This window comes from Eublepharis macularius, chromosome 5 (assembly GCF_028583425.1).
Source record: "Eublepharis macularius isolate TG4126 chromosome 5, MPM_Emac_v1.0, whole genome shotgun sequence".
Classification (NCBI taxonomy): Eukaryota; Metazoa; Chordata; class Lepidosauria; order Squamata; family Eublepharidae; genus Eublepharis; species Eublepharis macularius.
In genome coordinates, this window is record NC_072794.1 from 165279458 (window position 1) to 165300184 (window position 20727).

At 47.4% G+C, this 20727-nt stretch overlaps 8 non-coding genes across 8 annotated transcripts; 4 read left to right on the top strand and 4 right to left on the bottom strand.

Moving 5' to 3' along the window:
* The first annotated feature begins 2642 nt into the window (after positions 1–2642).
* Positions 2643–2756, top strand: LOC129331528 (U5 spliceosomal RNA). Its single transcript, XR_008597183.1, has one exon. It is a non-coding gene; the product is annotated as a U5 spliceosomal RNA (small nuclear RNA).
* A 506-nt stretch (positions 2757–3262) lies between these two features.
* LOC129331520 (U5 spliceosomal RNA) lies at positions 3263–3378 on the bottom strand. Its single transcript, XR_008597175.1, has one exon. It is a non-coding gene; the product is annotated as a U5 spliceosomal RNA (small nuclear RNA).
* Positions 3379–7853: 4475 nt separating this feature from the next.
* LOC129331527 (U5 spliceosomal RNA) lies at positions 7854–7968 on the top strand. Its single transcript, XR_008597182.1, has one exon. It is a non-coding gene; the product is annotated as a U5 spliceosomal RNA (small nuclear RNA).
* Positions 7969–9821: 1853 nt separating this feature from the next.
* LOC129331515 (U5 spliceosomal RNA) lies at positions 9822–9937 on the bottom strand. Its single transcript, XR_008597170.1, has one exon. It is a non-coding gene; the product is annotated as a U5 spliceosomal RNA (small nuclear RNA).
* Positions 9938–14883: 4946 nt separating this feature from the next.
* LOC129331516 (U5 spliceosomal RNA) lies at positions 14884–14999 on the top strand. The gene has a single exon (XR_008597171.1). It is a non-coding gene; the product is annotated as a U5 spliceosomal RNA (small nuclear RNA).
* A 1312-nt stretch (positions 15000–16311) lies between these two features.
* LOC129331525 (U5 spliceosomal RNA) lies at positions 16312–16426 on the bottom strand. The gene has a single exon (XR_008597180.1). It is a non-coding gene; the product is annotated as a U5 spliceosomal RNA (small nuclear RNA).
* Positions 16427–18893: 2467 nt separating this feature from the next.
* LOC129331519 (U5 spliceosomal RNA) lies at positions 18894–19009 on the top strand. Its single transcript, XR_008597174.1, has one exon. It is a non-coding gene; the product is annotated as a U5 spliceosomal RNA (small nuclear RNA).
* A 500-nt stretch (positions 19010–19509) lies between these two features.
* On the bottom strand, positions 19510–19624 carry LOC129331523 (U5 spliceosomal RNA). Its single transcript, XR_008597178.1, has one exon. It is a non-coding gene; the product is annotated as a U5 spliceosomal RNA (small nuclear RNA).
* Between the last annotated feature and the right edge of the window lie 1103 nt (positions 19625–20727).

Below are 20727 nucleotides of genomic sequence, written 5' to 3' on the forward strand. Positions count from 1 at the left end.
ACGACGACTCATGTTTTATCCCCACAAATGCGCCTGCGTGGAGATAAAAAGTGAGTCTTTGCCAATATGGCTTGCCTTTTATATAGTAGGATAAACAGACAGTGTGTAACTTTCATGGCATCGTGCCAGCATTGTGTAGTTGTGTCAGACTAGGACCTGGGAGACCCAGCTTTGAATCTTCACTCTGCCAAGGACGCTTGCTGGGTGGCCTTGGGCCAGTCACACCCTTTCAGCCTAACCTACCTCACAGGGTTGTTGTGAGGATAAAATGGTGGAGAGGAGAATAACGTACGCTCCTTTGGGTTCTGACTGGGGAGAAAAGAATGGTCTAATGAAATTAATCAATCATTTTAAGTGCTATTTAGCAGCTGACTTTTTCACTGAATAGCGACTACAGTGTCGTTCCTAAGTGCATAACAACACTGGACTGCTTTGCAAGGTTGTTGTAATCCTGCTTCTCAGCTTCTGCCTCCTCCTTCAATAGGGGCATAAAAACCTCAGTATTATATTGCAGAGTTATTGCAAAGCTTCCTTCCCCATATACACCAACAGCCCCACCTCGATTCTGAAAAGTTCACAGTGGACTAACATCTTGGAATTGCCCCAGACCTCTATTAGCCTCATGCAAATACAGGTGCAGTTAATGTGGGGATAATAATACTGGCCAGCACTGCAGGCTTCTTGTTGAGTCATGCTTGGCCAAAGTTCCAGCTCTTCAACCTGCATTGGAGGAGAAAAGTGACTGCCTTCGAAGCTAGGAACAGCATGAAGCCCTGTCCTTGGGCTGGATCTGGCCAGCTTTTCTGGTGGTGGAAAAGGAAGGTTGTGGGCCCTTTTTTGAGCAGCCAAAAGGACTTGGCTGAGATGTTTGGGACCTGCATGAAAAAATGGTGAATGGGGTTGGTAGTATGGACTGGATTGGATGAGATTGAGAAGGAAAGCTAGTTAGATTTAACCCTTTGCGTTCGCTGTTTTTAGAGGGGTTACACAAGCAGCTCCATTACAATCACAAGAAAGCCCTGTTGTGTTGCCAACCTCCAGGTGAGGTCTGGCAATCTCCTGGCATGTACAACTAATCTCTAGACTACAGATCTTGATTGATTGATGTTATTTATAGTCCGCCTGTCTCACTGAAATTCAAGGTGGATTTCACAGTATGAGTCAGTGCACTACAGTCAATTCCAAAGACATTTCACTCAACATGTAATATGTAGAATATACGCCCTTATACCCTTCACCAATTTCTGAATCCAGAGTTGACAATGCTACCTGAATTTCTCTTTCTTCCCCATGAAAACCTACCTCTTTTATCCTGGAAGCAGGGGATGGGGCAATTAATACCAGAAAGCATCCAATAAGTCCCTTTTCTGGAGAAAGAAACTTTTAATCAATGGCACTTTTTCAGTGCCACCAATTGAAAGACTGCAATTCTGACCCAATGCCTTCAGTTTGCTTCCAGAAATCCTCAGCTTTTTTCCTTGGGCACGTGACTTATAGGACAACTGTACCCTGTTTCTCTTACTGTCTCCACTGAGAACTGTAATTTTGCAAGGGGAGGAGGCAGGGAAGGTGGGAACTCTATGCTCAGAGCCTTCTTCGAACTACAGTTCCCAAGATTCTTTGCGGAAACCTTTGGCTCAGGACAGATCTGGGCTGTGCTCTCGAACATCTGGATTTAATGAACTGTTTCACAAGAGAAGAAAGAAGGCTCCCACTTTTCTTGATCTGGAATTTGTGCCCATTTGAGAGTCACAGTTTCCATCCTGAAAGCTGGGCTTCTTGAATGCGACTTAACCACCAGCTTACTGAGCATGTGCAGACGGCCTTCCTGTGGCTGCAGCATATCCCAAAGGAGCGAGGATTAAGGCTGCATCCAGAGGAGTTAGCCGTGTTAGTCTGTAGTAGCAAAATCAAAAAGAGTCCAGTAGCATCTTTAAGACTAACCAATTTTATTGTAGCATAAGCTTTCGAGAATCACAGTTCTCTTCGTCAGATGCATGGAGGGCAAACATCTGCATATCAGAAGGAGATGTTTGCATCTACCCCGCCCCCCCTCTCCTCCTCTGTATCTGACCAGTTTCTCTTTTTGCCCTCCATGCATCTGACGAAGAGAACTGTGATTCTCGAAAGCTTATGCTACAATAAAATTGGTTAGTCTTAAAGATGCTACTGGACTCTTTTTGATAAGGTTACATAAAATGCAAATCTCTCCCCCGCCCCTCGAGTTCCCAGCAAACTGCTTCCAGCCAGAGAAGGCGGACCGCTGCCTCGCCCAAGAACGAACCCGGGATTCGGTACACGCTGTGCAATACCAGATGTAGCCTCCAGAGGGCTCCGCAAGATCCCGAGCAGGCGCTCATCCTGCGCCGTCTGCCGGGTGCTGAGCGAGCGAAAGGCTCGTTTGCATTTCACTGCTACCGCCATGCATTGCGGTGGGAGTCAGGTAGTGCTTTCCCGTCGTTGCCCGGGGATTTTGAACATGGAGATGCGCCTCCACCGGCTTCGAGAACTCTCGTTGTCGTCTGAAAGCATTTCCCGTCGTGCCTCGTGCGAAAACCTTTACAGGCAGCCAAAAGGAAACCCAGTGTAACCCAATGTACCCAAAAGTTATTGCTGTGCCTCGCCTACCAGCACGTCTGTATACACTTGGGTTTCTCTTCAGATCGCATAACTCTTTCGCCTTTTACTAAAGATCTCCCTGGAGAGAAACAGTGATGAGTTTCTCACTAATTTTTGAAGTTCTGCATCTGTAGAGCTCATTCTTTTCAGTATTAAAACAGGATTTGTGACTGTATTATGCCTACTGCTTAATATGTATCATTCCCCCTTCACTCATTTTGCTTCAACCCGCGCTCAAGCCAACTCAACTGGCCATTTCGGCCCACCAACTTTCAGCCGGCCTGACCTGGTCCCAGTAGGAACCTCTCCAGAGGCAAACCGTCCGCGAAGGAGGAAGTGCCGCCTCACGACCCCAAGCGCCTTGGAGCAGCGGAGGGTTGCACACAATAACAACAAAAAGAGGAGCTCTGATCTCCCAAGCGCCTGCTCATCCCGCACGGGCCCACACTGCAGGGGCGTTGTACGTCAAGTGTTCTCTCCGACCCGCTCCGGTTTTGACTTTCATTTATTGTGGTTCTGATCCCCACAGTTTAGAACCACCTGTACCACCAGCTCCCCCTCTTAAATGTTTAGAAATAATATTGTTTAAAAACAATGGTATTTCCAAAAAGACATGAAATCTTCCTTTAAACTGAATAAAGAGAGCTCCGCTGAGGCAGAGCTGCAAAAAATTTATTAAAAACTCACCACTGTTCCTCTCCACGGAAATCTTTAGTAAAAGGCGAAAGATTTATACGATTTGAAGAAAAACCAGAGTATGTTTTTTGAACCGCAACTGGGCGGATCGCAGCAGCCCCGACTGACAATAAGGTCATGGTGTCTCCCCCTCTTGGCTCCACTATGTGGCAGCCATCGCACAAGAAAGTGTCCCTGCAGTTGCAATTCCATTGAGGGGCCGCACCGACACTGAGATCCTGTGAACAGCAGGGGCAATGTGGGGAGACTCGGTCGCCCGCACAAAGCCTGATGGGTGCCAGGAATGGAAATGAGGTCCAAGGCTCCGCCCTCAGCCTGCCTCCACCTAGCAGACAGCTGGACAGAGTGGGAAATCCTGCGCCCTCTGCAGGCTACCATCTGAATTGCACCCGTCCAGCCCAACCCTAGCTGAAACGAGCTATGGAGGGAGAATGTGTAAAGACTATTCCTGTAGCCAAAAGAACAGATGACTGAGGAAACTCTTAAAATTGCTAAAGAGAGACCAAAAGCAAAAGGTGACAGAAATAGGGTCAAAATCCTAAATGCAGCTCTTCAGCGACTTGCACGCAGAGGCAAAGAAATCTGTTATAATAACCAATGCAAAGAAATAGATGGCCACAACAAAAAAGGAAGAACAAGAGAGCTGTTCCAAAAGATCTGAGAACTCAAAGGGAAATTAAAGCCATGGCTTCAGATGCTGAAAAATCACAACAGAAATACAGTATTTGATCCAGACAAAATAAAAGAAAGATGGAAACAATACACTAAAGAACTATACAAAAGAGATGGAAGGATGACAGACAGCTTCCACGGAGAATCTTTTTGATGAAGAACCAGAAATCCTAGAAAGTGAAGTAAAAACTGCACTCAACGCAATTGGGAGCACGTGGAGCACAAAGCACGTGGAGTAGATGGAATACCAGTAGAGCTGTTTCATGCTACAGAAATGGAGTCCATCAGAATCTTAACAAGATCTGTCAACAAATATGGAAAACAAAACAATTGCCCACAGACTGGAAACACTCAGTCGACATTCAAACTCCAAAAAAGGGGATGCCAAAGAGTGCAGCAAATATTGGACTGTCACGTTAATTTCCCATGCAAGCAAAGGGATGCTCAAAATTCTACCGAAAAGACTCTTACCATATACGGAATGAGAAATGCCAGATGTTCAAGCTGGATTCAGAGAAGGAGAACGCACTAGAGGTCACATTGCAAATTTATGATGGCTAATGGAACATACCAGGGAATTTCAGAAGAAAATCAGTCTGCGTTTTATAAATTACAGCAAAACCTTCAACTATGTGGATCACGGAAAGCTATGGATAGTGTTAAAAGACATGGGGGTGCCACAACATCGGATTGTTTGGGTGTGCAACCTGTACTCAGGCAAGAGACTACTGTCAGGTCAGAATATGGGGATACAGAATGATTTCCCCTTTGGGAAATGTGTCAGACAAGGATGCATATTATCTCTCTACCTATTCAACCTCTGTGCAGAGTACATTATAAGGAAAGCTGGATCAGATCTAGAAGAAGGTGGAGTGAAAATTGGTGGAAAGAACATTAACAGTTTGAGATGTGCAGATGACACCACATTACTGACAGAAAATAGTAAAGACTTGAGACTACTGGTGAAGGTTACAGGAGAAAGCGCCAAAGCAGGATTACAGATGAACATCAAGAAGAGGAAAGTAATGACTACTGAGGAATTACACAATTTTAAAGCTGACAATGAGGAAATTGAAATATTCAAGGCTTTTTATTCCTTGGCTCAATCATCAACCAAAAAGGAGACTGCAATGTGTCAGGTTCAGAATGCTTCCCGATTCAGTTTCGTTTTCTCGACCATGTCGGACGTTCCTCTCTGCAGGTCCGGCGGGAACTGTCTGAGCAGCCTGAATGGGCGGTTGACCCGCGAGGGTTAACCTCCAGGACTCCCAGTGAGGGAGCCTGGATCCGGGGCGCCACGGGAAGAACCCCCTGGAAGTAATGCAGGGGGTAAATTGCCCGTTTGCTCCAACGGTGGCCGGCAGACTTGCGCAGCACCTCGTGTGCTGCCGGGCCATGGAGAACGGAAATAAGCAGATTTAAGGTGAAGACCTGTAAGTAAGCGAATCCCTTCTGATTTTTAAGTGTATGCGAAGGATCGGTGGGAATTGAAGCTAAAAAGGCGCGGATTTCTTCCCCTGCACCGAGTTTCAGAACTTAGTTGGTGCCCCCCCTAAGATGGTGACGAGAAAGCAGAGCCCAGCAATGAGTAAATCGGTGATGGCGACGTTACAGGGGAAGGGGGAAACTTTGGAAGAGTTGGTGAGACAAGCAGTTTTCGATGCTGTGCAGCCTTTTGTAGCGAAACTGAATGAAATGGGGCAAAAGGTTGATTCAGTGGAGAGCGAGGTGAAAGCCATTAAAGAAACAGCGACCGGAGCAGAGCAGTCTGCGCACGAGAACGCAGTACTCATGAAAGCAACAAGTAAGGAAGTGAAGCTTTTGGAGAATCAAATAATAGGATTACAAGTGGACCGTGCCCAAACGGTATTGCGTCTTCAAAATGTAAAAGAAGAGCAAAGTGAAAATTTAAAAGATTTGGTGTCTGGACTTTTGGCGCCGTTCGCAAAGGCAACTAAAGAAGAGATAAAAAACGATATTTTGGAAGTCCGGCGGACATCTTCAAAGTATGTAATGAAGCGTCAGCTGCCTCGCGAGATTATTATTGACTTTTCATCTAAGAAGACTCGGGACACCATCTTAGACAATTCGTATAATGTGGACTTGGATTATTTGGGCAACAAGGTTAAAATATTGAAGGATGTTCCATTTTTGGCCCGTAAAAGAAGATTCAAGTATAAAGGACTTGCGGCTTTCTTGAGGAAATGTGATATAAAATATAAGTGGCTGTTTCCAGAAGGCGTCTGGTTCAGATATAAGGATCAAACTTACAAGATCACATCGGACGCGCAGCTGACAGACTTTTTGTTTAACCATCAGGAGTTTCAGCAGGAAGAAAGTTCGAAGTCTGAAGGGGAAAGTGGGGGGGAGGAAAGAGCGGGCGCAGCTGCTCCAGCTGCGCAGAGAGAACTGAGACCGAGACGCAGGGGCGGGGGGGAAGAAAACCTGATCCTGAATATAGTCTGTATTGTATAAGATCTACCAATCTGATAGCATATTAGAAAGTTAACTTTTAAGGAAAATTGCAGCATGAAGGGAATACAAGACATGTAGTGTAGTGTTTGTTGTTTGTATGTTGATTTTCCCTTTTCCCAGTTCTCCCCCCCTTTTTTTTCTCCCCTCCCCTTTATACTTTTGTAGTCTTCTGTAGTTTTTTTATGTTAGATATTAAAAAATAATAAAAAACTTTCAAAAAAAAAAGAATGCTTCCCTATGTGTTGTAACCAAAGAGACTCTACTTTAATTCTCTTAGTGTTCTGAGTGCTTTCTTCACAGGTGCCAAGATGTTCCCTAGCAGCTATCTCTCTCAAGAGGAATGTTTTGACTACAGCTTTTCCAGTCCTGGGAAACTTTCACTTTCTCAGCTTCAAAGGGATTGTTTTGAGAACTATGGGGGGAGGCTAGGCCTACTGGGTCTTAATACTTTGTACTGTATTCTTTGCCTTTCATTCATAACAATAGACGTGTACCAGCCCAGATATTGCATCTGGGCCAGCGGACTATAATGGTTGCTTCTTTCAGTAAATCTTTTGAAAACAACGGACTCTTGTCTGATTGCAGAAGGTAGTCTGGATACAACTATTATTTAGCCACAGTTCTGACACAATGAAGAAATTAGAAGATGATTAGGACTTGGTCTAGCAGCTGTGAGGGAGCTAGATAGATCTTTAAAGATAAAGATCTCTCTCTGGGAATTAAGATGAAGATAATCCAAACTATGGCATTCCCCATTGCTATGTATGGATGTGAAAGTTGGACGGTGAAGAAAGCTGACAAGAAGAAAATTGAACCGAACAAAAGAAGTCTCTTGCTTGTCTTGACAGTAGAAAAGAGCAAGAGTCCAGTAGCACCTATAAGACTAACACAATTTTTGGTGTGAGCCACAGCTCAGTTCTTCAGATACCTGCTTGTCTTGATCTGGGATGTGTGCCCGTTTGAGAATCACACTTCCCCCCCCCCAGAAAGTTGGGCTTCTTGAATGTGACTCAGCCACTGAGCATGAGCAGAGTGCATTCCTGTGGCTGCTGCATATCCCAAAGAAGCGAGGATTAAGGGTGAAATGCGATTTCTTTTTCCCCACCTGCGGCATCTGCCGGGTGCTGAGTGAGCGAATGGGCGGGGGGGGGGCAGGGGGGGCTCGTATGCATTTCACCGCTCCCGTCATGCATTGCGTAGGCGGTGCTTTACCGTCGTTGCCCGGGGATTTTGAACGTGGAGATGTGCCAAGACAGGCTCTGAAAATATAGTCGTGGGAATGCATTGCCAGTCCCGCCGTATGCAAAACGTTCACTGTCAACTCGCAAACAACTATAACCTCAGGGTCCGCAGCAGCTGCTGCGGTGCCTTACCTACTCCCACCTCATTACGCACTCGGGTTTCTCTTCAGCTCGCACAAATCTTTCGCCTTTTACTAAAGATTTCCGTGGAGAGAAACAGTAAGGAGGTTCTAGCAAATTTTTGAAGCTCTGCGTCTGTGGAGCTTGTTCTTTATGTTACAAAAACAGAATTTGTGTCGTTTTTAACCGCTTATCCTGCAACGTAATTCTTTGTACTTGCATCGATTACGCTTACTTGCACTTTGTTTCAGTTCCCACAACCGAACTCGCTGGGCCATCTTGGGCCACCGATTCTCACCCAACCCGGGCCACTTTCTGCAGGAATCTCTCCAAATGCGGACCGTCGACGCTGCCCACTCGCCCTTGGCAAACACGGGACAGAAGGAGGAGGTACTCCGGCGGCAAAACCACAAGCCTCATTGAGCGGCAGAGGGTTGAACACAACAAGGGCGACGAGTGGAGCTCTGATCTCCCCAGTGCCTGCTAATCCCGCAGGGGCCCGCACTGCAGGGGCGTTGTACGGCAAGTGCCCTCTCCGCCCCGCTCGCCATCCCCGGGAAGGAAATCTCCGCGCTGCGATGCAGCGGGACTCGAAGCCCCGCCCGGACTCTCTCTCTCTCTCTCTCGGTCCCGTTTCGCCGCCTGTCCCCCTAGCGTTCACCCGCCTTCACTGCAAGGTTCCCCCCGCCCACCCCTCGGTGGGGAACTAATAAAAAGATTTGCATTAAGGGAAATTAATTGCAAATAATCTTATTTCTCTACCCGAATGTAGTTGCAAAGAGCAGGGGCTCCTGCCTTTGCTGCTGCCTTTGTTTACGGGGAGAGACACACCTGCTGCTGCCCCGTCACTCGTGCAAGGAAGTATTTTCGCATTTTGTCCTGCCTTCCGAGCACTAGCAATTTTCTCCCAGAAGGGTCTCTCTCTCGCTCGCTCCCCCCCCCCCCCCACAGGTGTCATGATGTGCGAGTTCTGGATGGTCAGTCCGGAGCTCTTCCTCTTCTGCCCTCTGCCTTGGAGGAAGCAGCTCTGCCTCGCCAAAGGGGCCGTTGCTGCCTCCGACTCTTGTTCACTTGTTCACGGCCGCCCCCGGAATAAATGAGGGCCCGCATAAGAAGGGCTGCAGCCCCCCAGCACGCAAGGCGGGAGTTCCTTTTCCGTGGTTCTTAGTCCTGATTTGCAGATGCGGAGGATGGGACTGCAAGCGGATCAAGGCGTCCACACGACACACACGAGTCCCGGACTCGTGGCCGCTGCCCTGCGCAGGGGCAGACACTCCGGGGGCAGCCGCGCTGATGACAGCACCCCCACCGCTGCTCGGCCCACACCCTGTCTGAGCGCAACAGCTTGGAGGCTCGGGCTACGATTAAACCAGGGTGGTGCCCGGGCATGCCTCGGCTACGGGGTTTCCTTGGGGGCTGTTGTGAGGCAAGCGCCCGTGCGAGTTGCGGTGGTAAGTGAAAGTAGGGAGAAGCGCACATGAAATCGGATGAGAAAAGAGCGGAAAATTGCAAAAGGGTGGGGGAGATGTTGAAATTAGAACTGAGGAACGTTAAGATAGTGAAAACGAGCACGAAAAAGGCAGTAAGTAGGAAAAATTTGGAAAAGTACAATGTCGTTTAGCAAAATCAAAAAGAGTCCGGTAGCACCTTTAAGACTAACCAATTTTATCAGGCATCTGATGAAGAGAACTTGATTCTCGAAAGCTTATGCTACAATAAAATAAAATTGGTTAGTCTTAAAGGTGCTACTGGACTCTTTTTGATTTTGCTACTACAGACTAACACGGCTAACTCCTCTGGATCTAATATCGTTTAGGAAAGTCAAAAAGAGTCAAGTAGCACCTTTAAGACTAACCAATTTTATTGAAGCTCTCTTCGTCAGATACATGATCGAGACACTACCGAAGATTTTGGTAGTTGTAGAGATAGAATTGAACAATTGTTCTCTTCTACAGGTAGAGAAAAAACATTAAGTCTTTCTTTCAACTGAATTAGGACAGCTCCGCCGAAGCAGAGCCTCAAAAAATTGAACGAAAACTCATAAATGTTCCTCTCCACGGAAATCTTTAGTAAAAGGCGAAAGATTTATGCGATCTGAAGAGAAACCAGAGTATGCTTTCTGTAGCCCAACCGGGAGAGGCACAGCAGCAACGACTGACAATGAGATCACCGTGTCTCCGCCGCTTGCACGCTACCGGCTGCACAAGAAAGCACGCTTGCAGATACCGCTCCAGTCCGGGGCCAGACCAACAATGAGGTCGTGCAAACAGGGGCGAAAGATGCGGGGAGACCCGGTGTCCCGCGCAAGGCATGATGGGCAGCAGAAATGCAAATAAGCTCCCGGCCTCCTCCCCGCCTTCACCCGCCAGTGCGGACAGGCTGAGCTGGGCTGGGGATCCTGCGCCCTCTACAGGCCACCCCCTCAATTGCACCCGCCTTGCCCAACCCCGGGGGAATTGCGAAAATCAAGCAGGGGGGCAAATCCCGGCTGGAAGTGCTCGCCTTGCAGTCCCGAGGGCGCGCGGCACCGTTGCATCATGCAATCCTAATACCGGCCCTTTCGGTACCGCCCGGCGTCCGGCGCCGGCTGCGTCCCCGAAGCATTTCGGGAAGTGTAGTTTGAGAATGCGCACAGAGGCCGCTTTCCCCATTCGCCCGTCAAAACTGCACATTTCAGATCCCCGAGAACCTCGAAACCAGTTTCACCCTCCGTCCTTCACAAGGTTTCAGAATGTCTTATCTCTTCTCCGCTTTTATTCATGCGGAAAATGTAATCGGGTTCAAAAGTCATTCATTTTCTGCTGATACTTCAAGATTTTGTAAGGAACCCGGAGGAAGGTGTCCTTAAGTGAGGATTCCTTGCGTGGTCTCAAAATTACAATTTTGCAAAATACAGTTCGGAAACTTCCATTGGTCCAAAGTGCAGCTGCCTGCCTACAGTCAGGGGCTGGTTACAGGGTCTGTATCACCTCTGCTGAAAGATCCACGCTGGTTACCCACATGTTTCCAGACACAATTCAAAGTAACATTAAGACTAGACTCATGTAACTACATAGGTTTCCCCAGAAAGTCAACTCAGCGACTCCACAGAACTCTGCACCTCAGTTATTATCAGGATTACGGTGGAGCACGCATATCACACCCATTCTGTGGTTACTCCACTGGTTACCCATCAGTTCCCAAGTCTTGGTCAAGGTACTGGCTATGGCATACAAAACTGGCCACGGCCCTGGCCCCTCATATCTGCAGGGGTGACTCTCTCCCTATGCTCTCTACAGCAGCCTCAGTCTTCTGACCAGGGCCTTCTCTGGTCGCCATCGTGCAAATGGGCAAGATTGACAACTGCCCATATACGCCAGTTATCTGTGGTGGCTCCCACCGTATGGAGCAGCCTGCTTGATGAGGTTAGGAAAGCTCCCCCTCCCCTGGCTTTCCACAAACTATGCAAAACTGAATTATTCAGGAGGGCTCTTTTTTTTTACCCAGGTGGAAGGGCTGTGCAGTCAGAAAATGGTTCATAAAGAAGCTTCGGTAAAGGAATGGGGACTATATACTATACTGCTGTATGCATGTCCCTACTAGGTCATTCGTGCATCCTTTGATGTATCGTGTTAAATTGCTTCTGCTTTGTTCCAGCATTGTTTGAGCTCTTTCTCAGATGGTTGCCTGTTTTTACCATTGTCTCTGCAATTCTAAACCCTGAATTGTTTATTGGCTGTCCCAGCCATTTGTCATGGGTTTTGAGTCTGCAAAAAAAGACAGATTATAAATAACGGAACAAACAAACAAAAAGTGCTGGTTCTTATCTTTAAGGCCATGAACAGCTTGCACGAGCACCTACTTCACAGTCTTTTAGGTGCCAGATTAAAACACATTTTTTAACCCAGACGTTTCAAGGGGGAGGGGTGTTCTTGCCATTTTTTTAACCTCCTTGTGTTTAATGAAGAGTTTTTATGCTGCTTCTGTCTAGTGGGGAGGGAAGGGGGCATGGCAGAGCCAGTTCTTGTCAGATCTCGGAAGCTCAGCAGGGTTGCTACTTGGATGAGAGGCCAACAAGGAAGATTGCAGAGGGAGGCTATGGCGAACCTGTTGAAGGATTTTTAGGGCCCATTTTATGAAATCTTGCGCTGAGCATACATTCAAGCTACCAGCACACAAAATATATAAACACGAAGATAGGCCTTGTTCTAGAGTTGAAATCCTGCCTCTGGGTGAGACAGGTCACTGGGCAAAGTATAAATATTTTTCTTGTGTTGGTTATTCTAATTAGACAAACAAGATTTCAACTTGTAGGCATTCCATCCCTAAGAGAACATCATATATGGCTCCAGCTTCTCAAATGTTTGTATAATTCATTTGTCATTTAAGCTTGTCACATGTTATGTTTTCTGGGAAAATGCGTCCCTCTGCATCATTTTTGCAAGGTGTAAGCCAAAGCCATTATCAAAAAAACCTTTATATTTATTATTTATTTGTTTTATTTGACTTATATCCCACCCTCATATCCTGGGCTCAAGGCAGCTCACATCATCATTAAAACACAATAAATTAATAGTCAACTTTAAAAACAGATTTAAAAACTTATATTAAAATACTCCAGAGCCATTATACACAGGCTACTTTGGATACTAATAAAAGACCTGCATAAGTTATAGCTGTGGGTAAAACGCATAGCCGAGGGCAGTCATAGAAGAGGTAGCGATCTTAGATAGGATAAGAGGGGACACCTGCTGGTCCTCAGCCAAAGGCCTGGCGGAACATCTCATCTTACATGCCCTATGGAACTCCAATAGGTCCTGCAGGGCCCAGATCTCCAGTGGGAGAGTGTTCCACCAGGCTGGGGCCAGCGCAGAAAAAGCCCTGGTCCTGGTGGAGGCCAGCCGGATGTCCCTCGGGCTGGGGACCACCACTTTGATCTTTTATTCTGTGAACAAATAGCAATTATCCTGTAAACAAACATTATTGAGAGTATATAAGATTCTCTGATCTGGCTGGTCTTTACACGTCTCTCTAAAATGGAGAAATGTGTCTGGGCTTATTCATTAAACCCATATTTCTTCGACAATCACTGCTTGATGTCTTGATTTGTGTAAAGTCACTGGCTGAAAGGGGATGTGTTATGTATTGTGTTGAGTTAGGGCTCAGCAAGGCCCCTGATGTCTGTGGGTTCATTGAGTGTTATGTACTGGCTGAGCTTCTGTCTGAGCTTAGGCTCCTAAAGCCCTCGTTCCTATTGGCTGTTTTCCTGCTAGCTGCATCCAATCCACTTTGTACAATGGAGTCCAATCACAGCTCTGTAAATATGTTACATTGTATATAGTTAATGCAAATAATGGCATTCTAGGGTGCCTGTTACTATTGGTGGTTGGTTATTATTGGGGTGGGGTTTGTGTGTATATATTTGGCTCACTTGAGCTTATGTCATCTTTCTGTTCTGGCCTTTAATAAAAGATGTTCTGAGCTGAAATCATTGCTGGCTGAACTCACTATGAGCGCAAGGCTCAATACATAATAGGCTGCAAATTGAAACACAGAGTACTAAAAATAAAATTCAGTTTCAGAACCACTTCTGCTTCTCACTTGCCTTGGAAACCCATTTCTGGGGTTGCCATAAATCCAGGGTGTTTTTTCTGGGAAAAGAGGTGGCGGAACTCTCAAGAGGGAAATGAGGAAGAAACACATGGGATTCTTTGAAATCATATTATTTTCATGCACTGTTGCTGTGTATTTTCAAGAAGTGCCAGAACTCCGTTCCACCACGTTTCTGCTGAAAAAGCCCCCTGCATAAATCAATTGTGACTTGGCTGCATCTGTGCACATTTCTAATGGCTTTTAATGGTTTCTTTTCATATTGCAGTTTTTGGTTGCAAACGGTTGCCAGCAGGACTTGAAAAAGGAGGCACAGAAATATTCTAGACAAAGAAATACACCCCCCCCCCCAAATTCATTGAGGGAAGCCTTTAGGAGATGGCCCACTGTAGGCTGAGCTCTGCTGTATCTCGCCTTTCAATCTGCTGGGATTGCAGTCTGGCTCCTGCGTGTCTTGACTCGAGAGGAGTACAGCAGAAGATGAGCATTTCTTTGGTTGTGCTCCAGCAAGCGTGCCACTTGGCCCTCACTCTGCTTTGCATTTGAAGTCGGAGGACTTTGGGTTTTTGACTGTTGGACACCCCGAGTGAATGCCAACAGGGCAGCGCAATTAAGGTTTCATCACAAAGCTACGTTTGCCCCTTTTCAGGTCCAAAGGCCTCCAGCCGTGTGATGAGGGGAACTCCAATTCAGGAACATTTATGCAGGAATTAATTTTGTCATTTTCTAAAATGCAACTGGATTCCTACTTTATTGCCATTTTCAGGCCAGTTAAACTGGATCAAGGGTTCCTCCTTCCTCACTTTCCTCCCTTCCTAAGGCAGGAGGGTGAAACTGGTTCCAAGGTCCTCGTTGCCTCGAGATGCGCAGTTTGTCTGGGGCAAAGGAGGAAACGCGACCTCTTCGACCAAGCATTCTGAAACTACAATTCCCGAAATGCTTCGGGGATGCAATCGATAAAAGGGCGCAGGACTAGAGGAGTGCCTGCCTCTTGGTGCCTAAATATCCTTAGGCGTCGGCGGTGCACAAAGGGCCGGAATTAGGATCGCCTGCAACGGTGACGCGCGCCCTCGGGACTGCAAGGCGAGCGCTTCCAGCCGGGATTTGCCCCCCTGCTTGATTTTCGCAATTCCCCCGGGGTTGGGCTAGGCGGGTGCAATTGAGGGGGTGGCCTGCAGAGGGCGCAGGATCTCCAGCCCAGCTCAGCCTGTCCGCTCTGCCCGCCGAAGGCGGGGAGGAGCCCGGGAGCTTATTTGCATTTCTGCTGCCCATCATGCCTTGCGCGGGACACCGGGTCTCCCCGCATCTTTCGCCCCAGTTTGCACGACCTCATTGTCGGTGTGGCCCCGGACTGGAGCGGTATCTGCAAGCGTGCTTTATTGTGCAGCCGGTAGCGTGCAAGCGGCGGAGACACGGTGATCTCATTGTCAGTCGGTGCTGCTGTGCCTCTCCCGGTTGGGTCGAAGAAAGCATACTCTGGTTTCTCTTCAGATCGCATAAATCTTTCGCCTTTTACTAAAGATTTCCGTGGAGAGGAACATTTATGAGTTTTCGTTCAATTTTTTGAGGCTCTGCTTCGGCGGAGCTGTCCTAATTCAGTTCAAAGAAAGACTTAATTTTTCCTCTCCATCTGTAGAAAACAACAACTGTTCAATTCTATCTCTACAACTACTGTCTCACCCTTTCCTAAACGACATTGTACTTTTCCAAATTTTTCCTACTTACTGCCTTTTTCGTGCTCGTTTTCACTATCTTAACGTTCCTCAGTTCTAATTTCAACATCTCCCCCACCCTTTTGCAATTTTCCACTCTTTTCTCATCCGATTTCATGTGCGCTTCTCCCTACTTTCACTTACCACCGCAACTCGCACGGGCGCCTGCCTCACAGCAGACCCCAAAGTGCCCCGTAGCCGAGGCATGCCCGGGCAGCACCCTGGTTTCATGTAGACCGAGCCTCCAAGCTCTTGGGCCCAGAAAGGGCGTGGGGCGGGCAGCGGTGTAGTCTGTGGGTGTTTTTATCAGCGCGGCTGCCCCCGGAGTGTCTGCCCCTGGGTAAGGCAGCAGGCAGCGGCCACGAGTCCGGGACTCGTGTGTGTCGTGTGGACGCCTTGATCCGCTTGGGCCGCAAGCGCTGTTGCAGTCCGATCCTCGGCTAGTGCGCTCGGAAGGCGGGGAGAAACGCAGAAATACTTCCTTGCACGTGTGACGGGGCGGCAGCAGGTGTGTCTCTCCCCGTAAACAAAGGCAGCGGCAAAGGCAGGAGCCCCTGCTCTTTCCAACTACATCCGAGTAGAGAAATAAGATTGTTTGCAATTAATTGCCCTTAATGCAAATCTTTTTATTAGTTCCCCAGCGAGAGGTGGGCGGGGGGAACCTTGCAGTGAAAGCTACGGCGAAAGGCGGCTAAACTGGACCGAGAGAGAGGGGGGGGGGTGAAGTCCGGGCGGGGCTTCGAGTCCCGCTGCATCGCAGCGCGGATATTTCCTTCCCGGGGATGGCGAGCGGGGCGGAGAAAGCGCTTCCCGTACAACGCCCCTGCAGTGCGGGCCCCTGCGGGATTAGCAGGCACTGGGGAGATCAGAGCTCCCCTCGTCGCCCTTGTCGTGTTCAACCCTCCGCCGCTCAACGGGGCTTGTGGTTTTGCCGCCGGAGTTCCTCCTCCTCCTGTCCGGTGTTTGCCAAGGGCGAGTGGGCAGCGTCGCGGTTTGCCTTTGGAAAGATTTCTGCAGAAAGTGGGCCGCGTTGGGTGAGAATCGGTGGCCCAAGATGGCCCAGCGAGTTCGGTTGTGGGAAGTGAAACAAAGTGCGAGAAAGCAGAATAGATGCAAGTACAAAGAATTACGTTGCAGGATAAGCGATTAAAAATGACACAAATTCTGTTTTTGTAACGTAAGGATCAAGCTCCACAGACGCAGAGCTTCAAAAATTTGCTAGAACCTCCTTACTGTTTCTCTCCACGGAAATCTTTAGTAAAAGGCGAAAGATTTGTGCGAGTTGAAGAGAAACCCGAGCGTTTAATGAGGCGGGAGTAGGTAAGGCACCGCAGCAGCTGCAGCGCACACTGAGGTTACAGTTGTTTGCGAGTTGTCAGTGAACGCTTTGAATGGTGCTCGACTGCAAATTGCATTCGCAGGACTATGTTTTCAGATCCTGTCTTTGCACATCTCCACGATCAAAATCCCCGGGCAACGACGGTAAAGCACCACCTACGCAATGCATGACGGGAGCGGTGAAATGCAAACGAGCCCCCCCTGCCCCCCCCCGCCCATTCGCTCACTCAGTACCCGGCAGATGCCGCAGGTGGGGGGAAAGAATCGCATTTCAGCCTTAATCCTCGCTTCTTTGGGATATGCAGCAGCCACAGGAATGCACTCTGCTCATGCTCAGTGGCTGAGTCGCATTCAAGAAGCCCAACTTTCTGGGTGGAAAGTGTGACTCTCAAATGGGCACACATCCCCGATCAAGACAAGCAGGTGTCTGAAGAACTGAGCTGTGGCTCACACCATAAATTGTGTTAGTCTTATAGGTGCTACTGGACTCTTGCTCTTTTCTACTGTCAAGACAAGCAGGAGACTTCTTTCTTTTGTTCCGTTCAATTTTCTTCTTGTCAGCTTTCTTCACCATCCAACTTTCACATCCATACATAGCGATGGGGAATGCCATAGTTTGGATTATCTTCATCTTAATTCCCAGAGAGACATCTTTATCTTTAAGAATCATTTCTAGTTCCCTCACAGCTGCTCGACCAAGTCCTAATCATCTTCTAATTTCTTCATTGCAGTCTCCCTTTTGCTTGATGATTGAGCCAAGGAATAAAAAGTCTTGAATAATTTCAATTTCCTCATTGTCAGCTTTAAAATTTTGTGATTCCTCATTAGTCATTCCTTTTATCTTCTTGATGTTCATCTGTAATCCTGCTTTAGCGCTTTTTCCTCTAACCTTCACCAGTAGTCTCAAGTCTTTACTATTTTCTGCCAGTAATGTGGTGTCATCTGCACATCTCAAAATGTTAATGTTCTTTCCACCAATTTTCACTCCACCTTCTTCTAGATCTGATCCAGCTTTCCTTAGGATATACTCTGCATAGAGGTTGAATAGGTAGGGAGATAATATGCATCCTTGTCTGACACATTTTCCAATTGGAAACCATCCTTTCACCCCATATTCTGACATGACAGTAGCCTCTTGCCCAAGTACCGGTTGCATACCAAAACAATCTGATGTCCCCCCATGTCTTTTAACACTATCCATAGCTTTCCGTGATCCATATAGTTGAAGGTTTTGCTGTAATCTATAAAATACAGACTGATTTTCTTCTGAAATTCCCTGGTATGTTCCATTAGCCATCATAAATTTGCAATGTGACCTCTAGTGTGTTCTTCTTTTCTGAATCCACCTTGAACATCTGGCATTTCTCATTCCGTATATGGTAAGAGTCTTTTCTGTAGAATTTTGAGCTTCCCCTTGCTTGCATGGGAAATTAACGTGACAGTCCAATATTTGCTGCACTCTTTAGCATCCCCCTTTTTGGCATTGGAATGTAGACTGAGTGTTTCCAGTTTGCGGGCGATTGTTTTGTTTTCCATATTTGTTGACAGATCTTGTTAAGATTCTGATGGACTCCATTTCTGTAGCATGAAGTAGCGGTGTGCCATCTGCTTTGTTTCTCCCAATTTCTTTGCATGCAGTTTTTTACTTCACTTTCTAGGATTTCTGGTTCTTCGTCAAAAAGATTCTCCATGGAAGCTCTCTGTCATCCTTCCATCTCTTTTCTATAGTTCTTCAGTGTATTGTTTCCATTTTTCCTTTATTTTCTCCTGATCAGATACTGTATTTCTGTTGTGATCTTTCAGCATCTGAAGCCCTAGCTTTAATTTCCCTTTGATTTCTTAGATCTTTTGGAACAGCTCTCTTCTTCTTCCTTTTTTGTTGTTGTCTTCTATTTCTTTGCATTGGTTATTATAATAGATTTCTTTGTCTCTGAGTGCAAGTCACTGCATTTAGGATTTTGACCCTAATTCTGTCACCTTTTGCTTTTGGTCTGTCTTTAGCAATGTCAAGAGTTTCCTCAGTCATCCAATCTTTTGGCTACAGGAATAGTCTTTACACATTCTTCCTCCATAGCTGGTTTCAGCAAGGGTTGGGCTGGATGAGTGCAATTCAGATGGTAGCCTGCAGAGGGCGCAGGATTTCCCCCCTCTGTTCAACCCGTCTGCCCGGTGGAGGCAGGCTGAGGGCGGAGCTTTGGATCTCATTTCCATTCCTGGCACCCATCAGGCCTTGTGCGGGCGACCGGATCTCCCCACATTGCCGGTGCTCTTCACACGATCTCAGTGTCGGTGAGGCCCGGCAATGGAACTGCACCTGCAGGCACGCTTTCTTTTGCGGTGGTTGCCACATAGTGGAGCCAAGCGGGAGAGACACCATGACCTCCGTGTCCGTCGGGGCTGCTGCACTCCGCCCGGTTGGGGTTCCAAAAACATACTCTGGTTTCTCTTCAGATCGTATAAATCTTTCGCCTTTTACTAAAGATTTCCGTGGAGAGGAACATTTATGAGTTTTCGATCAATTTTTTGTGGCTCTGCATCAATGGAGCTCTCTTTATTCTGTTTAAAAAAGGTTTCGTGTCTTTTTAAAAAATACTTCAGTTATTTTTAAACAGTATTATTTCTAAAAATCTAACAGGCAGAGCTGCTGGTGGAGATACTTTTAAACTGCGGGGAAAGCGAAACCAGGGCAAGAGAGTTGGGCGGACAGAACACTTGATGTACAATGCCCCTGCAGTGTGGGCTCGTGCGGGATGAACAGGCGCTTGGGAGATCGGAGCCCCTCTTTTTGCCGTTGTTATGTGCAACCCTCCGCCGCTCCAAGGCGCTTGGGGTCGTGTGGCGGCAGTTCCTCCTTCCTGGACGGTTTGCCTCCGGAGAGGTTTCTACGGGGATTAAGTCAGGCCGAGTGAAAGTCGGTGAGCCAAAATGGCCAGTTGAGTTGGCTTGAGCGCGGGTTGAAGGAAAATGAGTGAAGGGGGAATGAAATAGATTAGGCAACAGGCATTATAGTTAAAGACACAAATCCTGTTTTTATACTAAAAAGAATAAGCTCTACATATGTAGAGCTTCCAAAATTAGTGAGAAACTCATCACTGTTCCTCTCCACGGAAATCTTTAGTAAAAGGCGAAAGATTTATGCGAGCTGAAGAGAAACCCGAGTGTATACAGACGTGCTGGTAGGCGAGGCACAGCAGTAGCTATTGGGCCAACTGAAGTTACAGTTTCCTTTTTGTTGCCTGGAAAGGTGACGGGAAAAGCTTTCAGACGACAATGAGTGTTTTCTCAACTGGTCGAGGCGCATCTCCACGTTCAAAATCCCCGGGCAACGACGGTAATGCACCACCTGACCCCGCAGCAATGCATGACGGTAGCAGTGAAATGCAAATAAGCCCTTCGCTCGCTCAGCACCCAGCAGAAGCCGCAGGATGAGCGCTTGATCGGGAATGTTGTGGAGCCCTCTGGAGGCTACATCTGGTATTGCACAGCGTGTACCGAATCCCGGGTTCGTTCATGGGTGAGGCAGCGGGCCGCCTTCTCTGGTTGGAAGCAGTTTTCTAGGAACTGGAGGTGGGGGGAATCACATTTCATTCAGCCTTAATCCTTGCTCCTTTGGGATCCGTTTTAGGATTTAGAGCAGCCATAGGAATGCACTCTGCTCATGCTCAGTAAGCCTGTGTGGAAACTGTGACTCTCAAATGGGCACACATCCCAGATCAAGACAAACGGGAGCCTTCTTTCTTCTCTTGTGAAACAGTTTATTAAATCCAGAGGAGCCATTGCACAGCCCAGATCTGTCCCCCGCCAAAGGTTTCTGCAAAGAATCTTGGGAACTGTAGTTCGAAGAAGGCTCTGAGCACAGAGTTCCCATCTTCCACGCCTCCCCTTGCAAAATTACAGTTCTCGGTGGAGACGGCAGGAGAAACAGGGGGCAGTTGTCCTATAAGTCATGTGCCCAAGGAAAAAAGCTGAGGATTTCTGGAAGCAAACTGCAGGCTTTCAGTTGGTGGCACTGAAAAGGTGCCATTGATTAAAAGTTTCTTTCTCCAGAAAAGGGACTTATTGGATGCTTTCTGGTATCAATTACTCCATCTCTTGCTTCCAAGATAAAAGAGGTAGCTGCTCATGGGGAAGGAAGAGAAATTCAGGTGGGACTGCCAACTCTGGATTGAGAAATTGGTGGAGGGTATGAGGGCGTATATTCCACCTATTCCATGTTGATTGAAATGTCTTTGGAATTGACTGTAGTGCACTGACTCATACTGTGA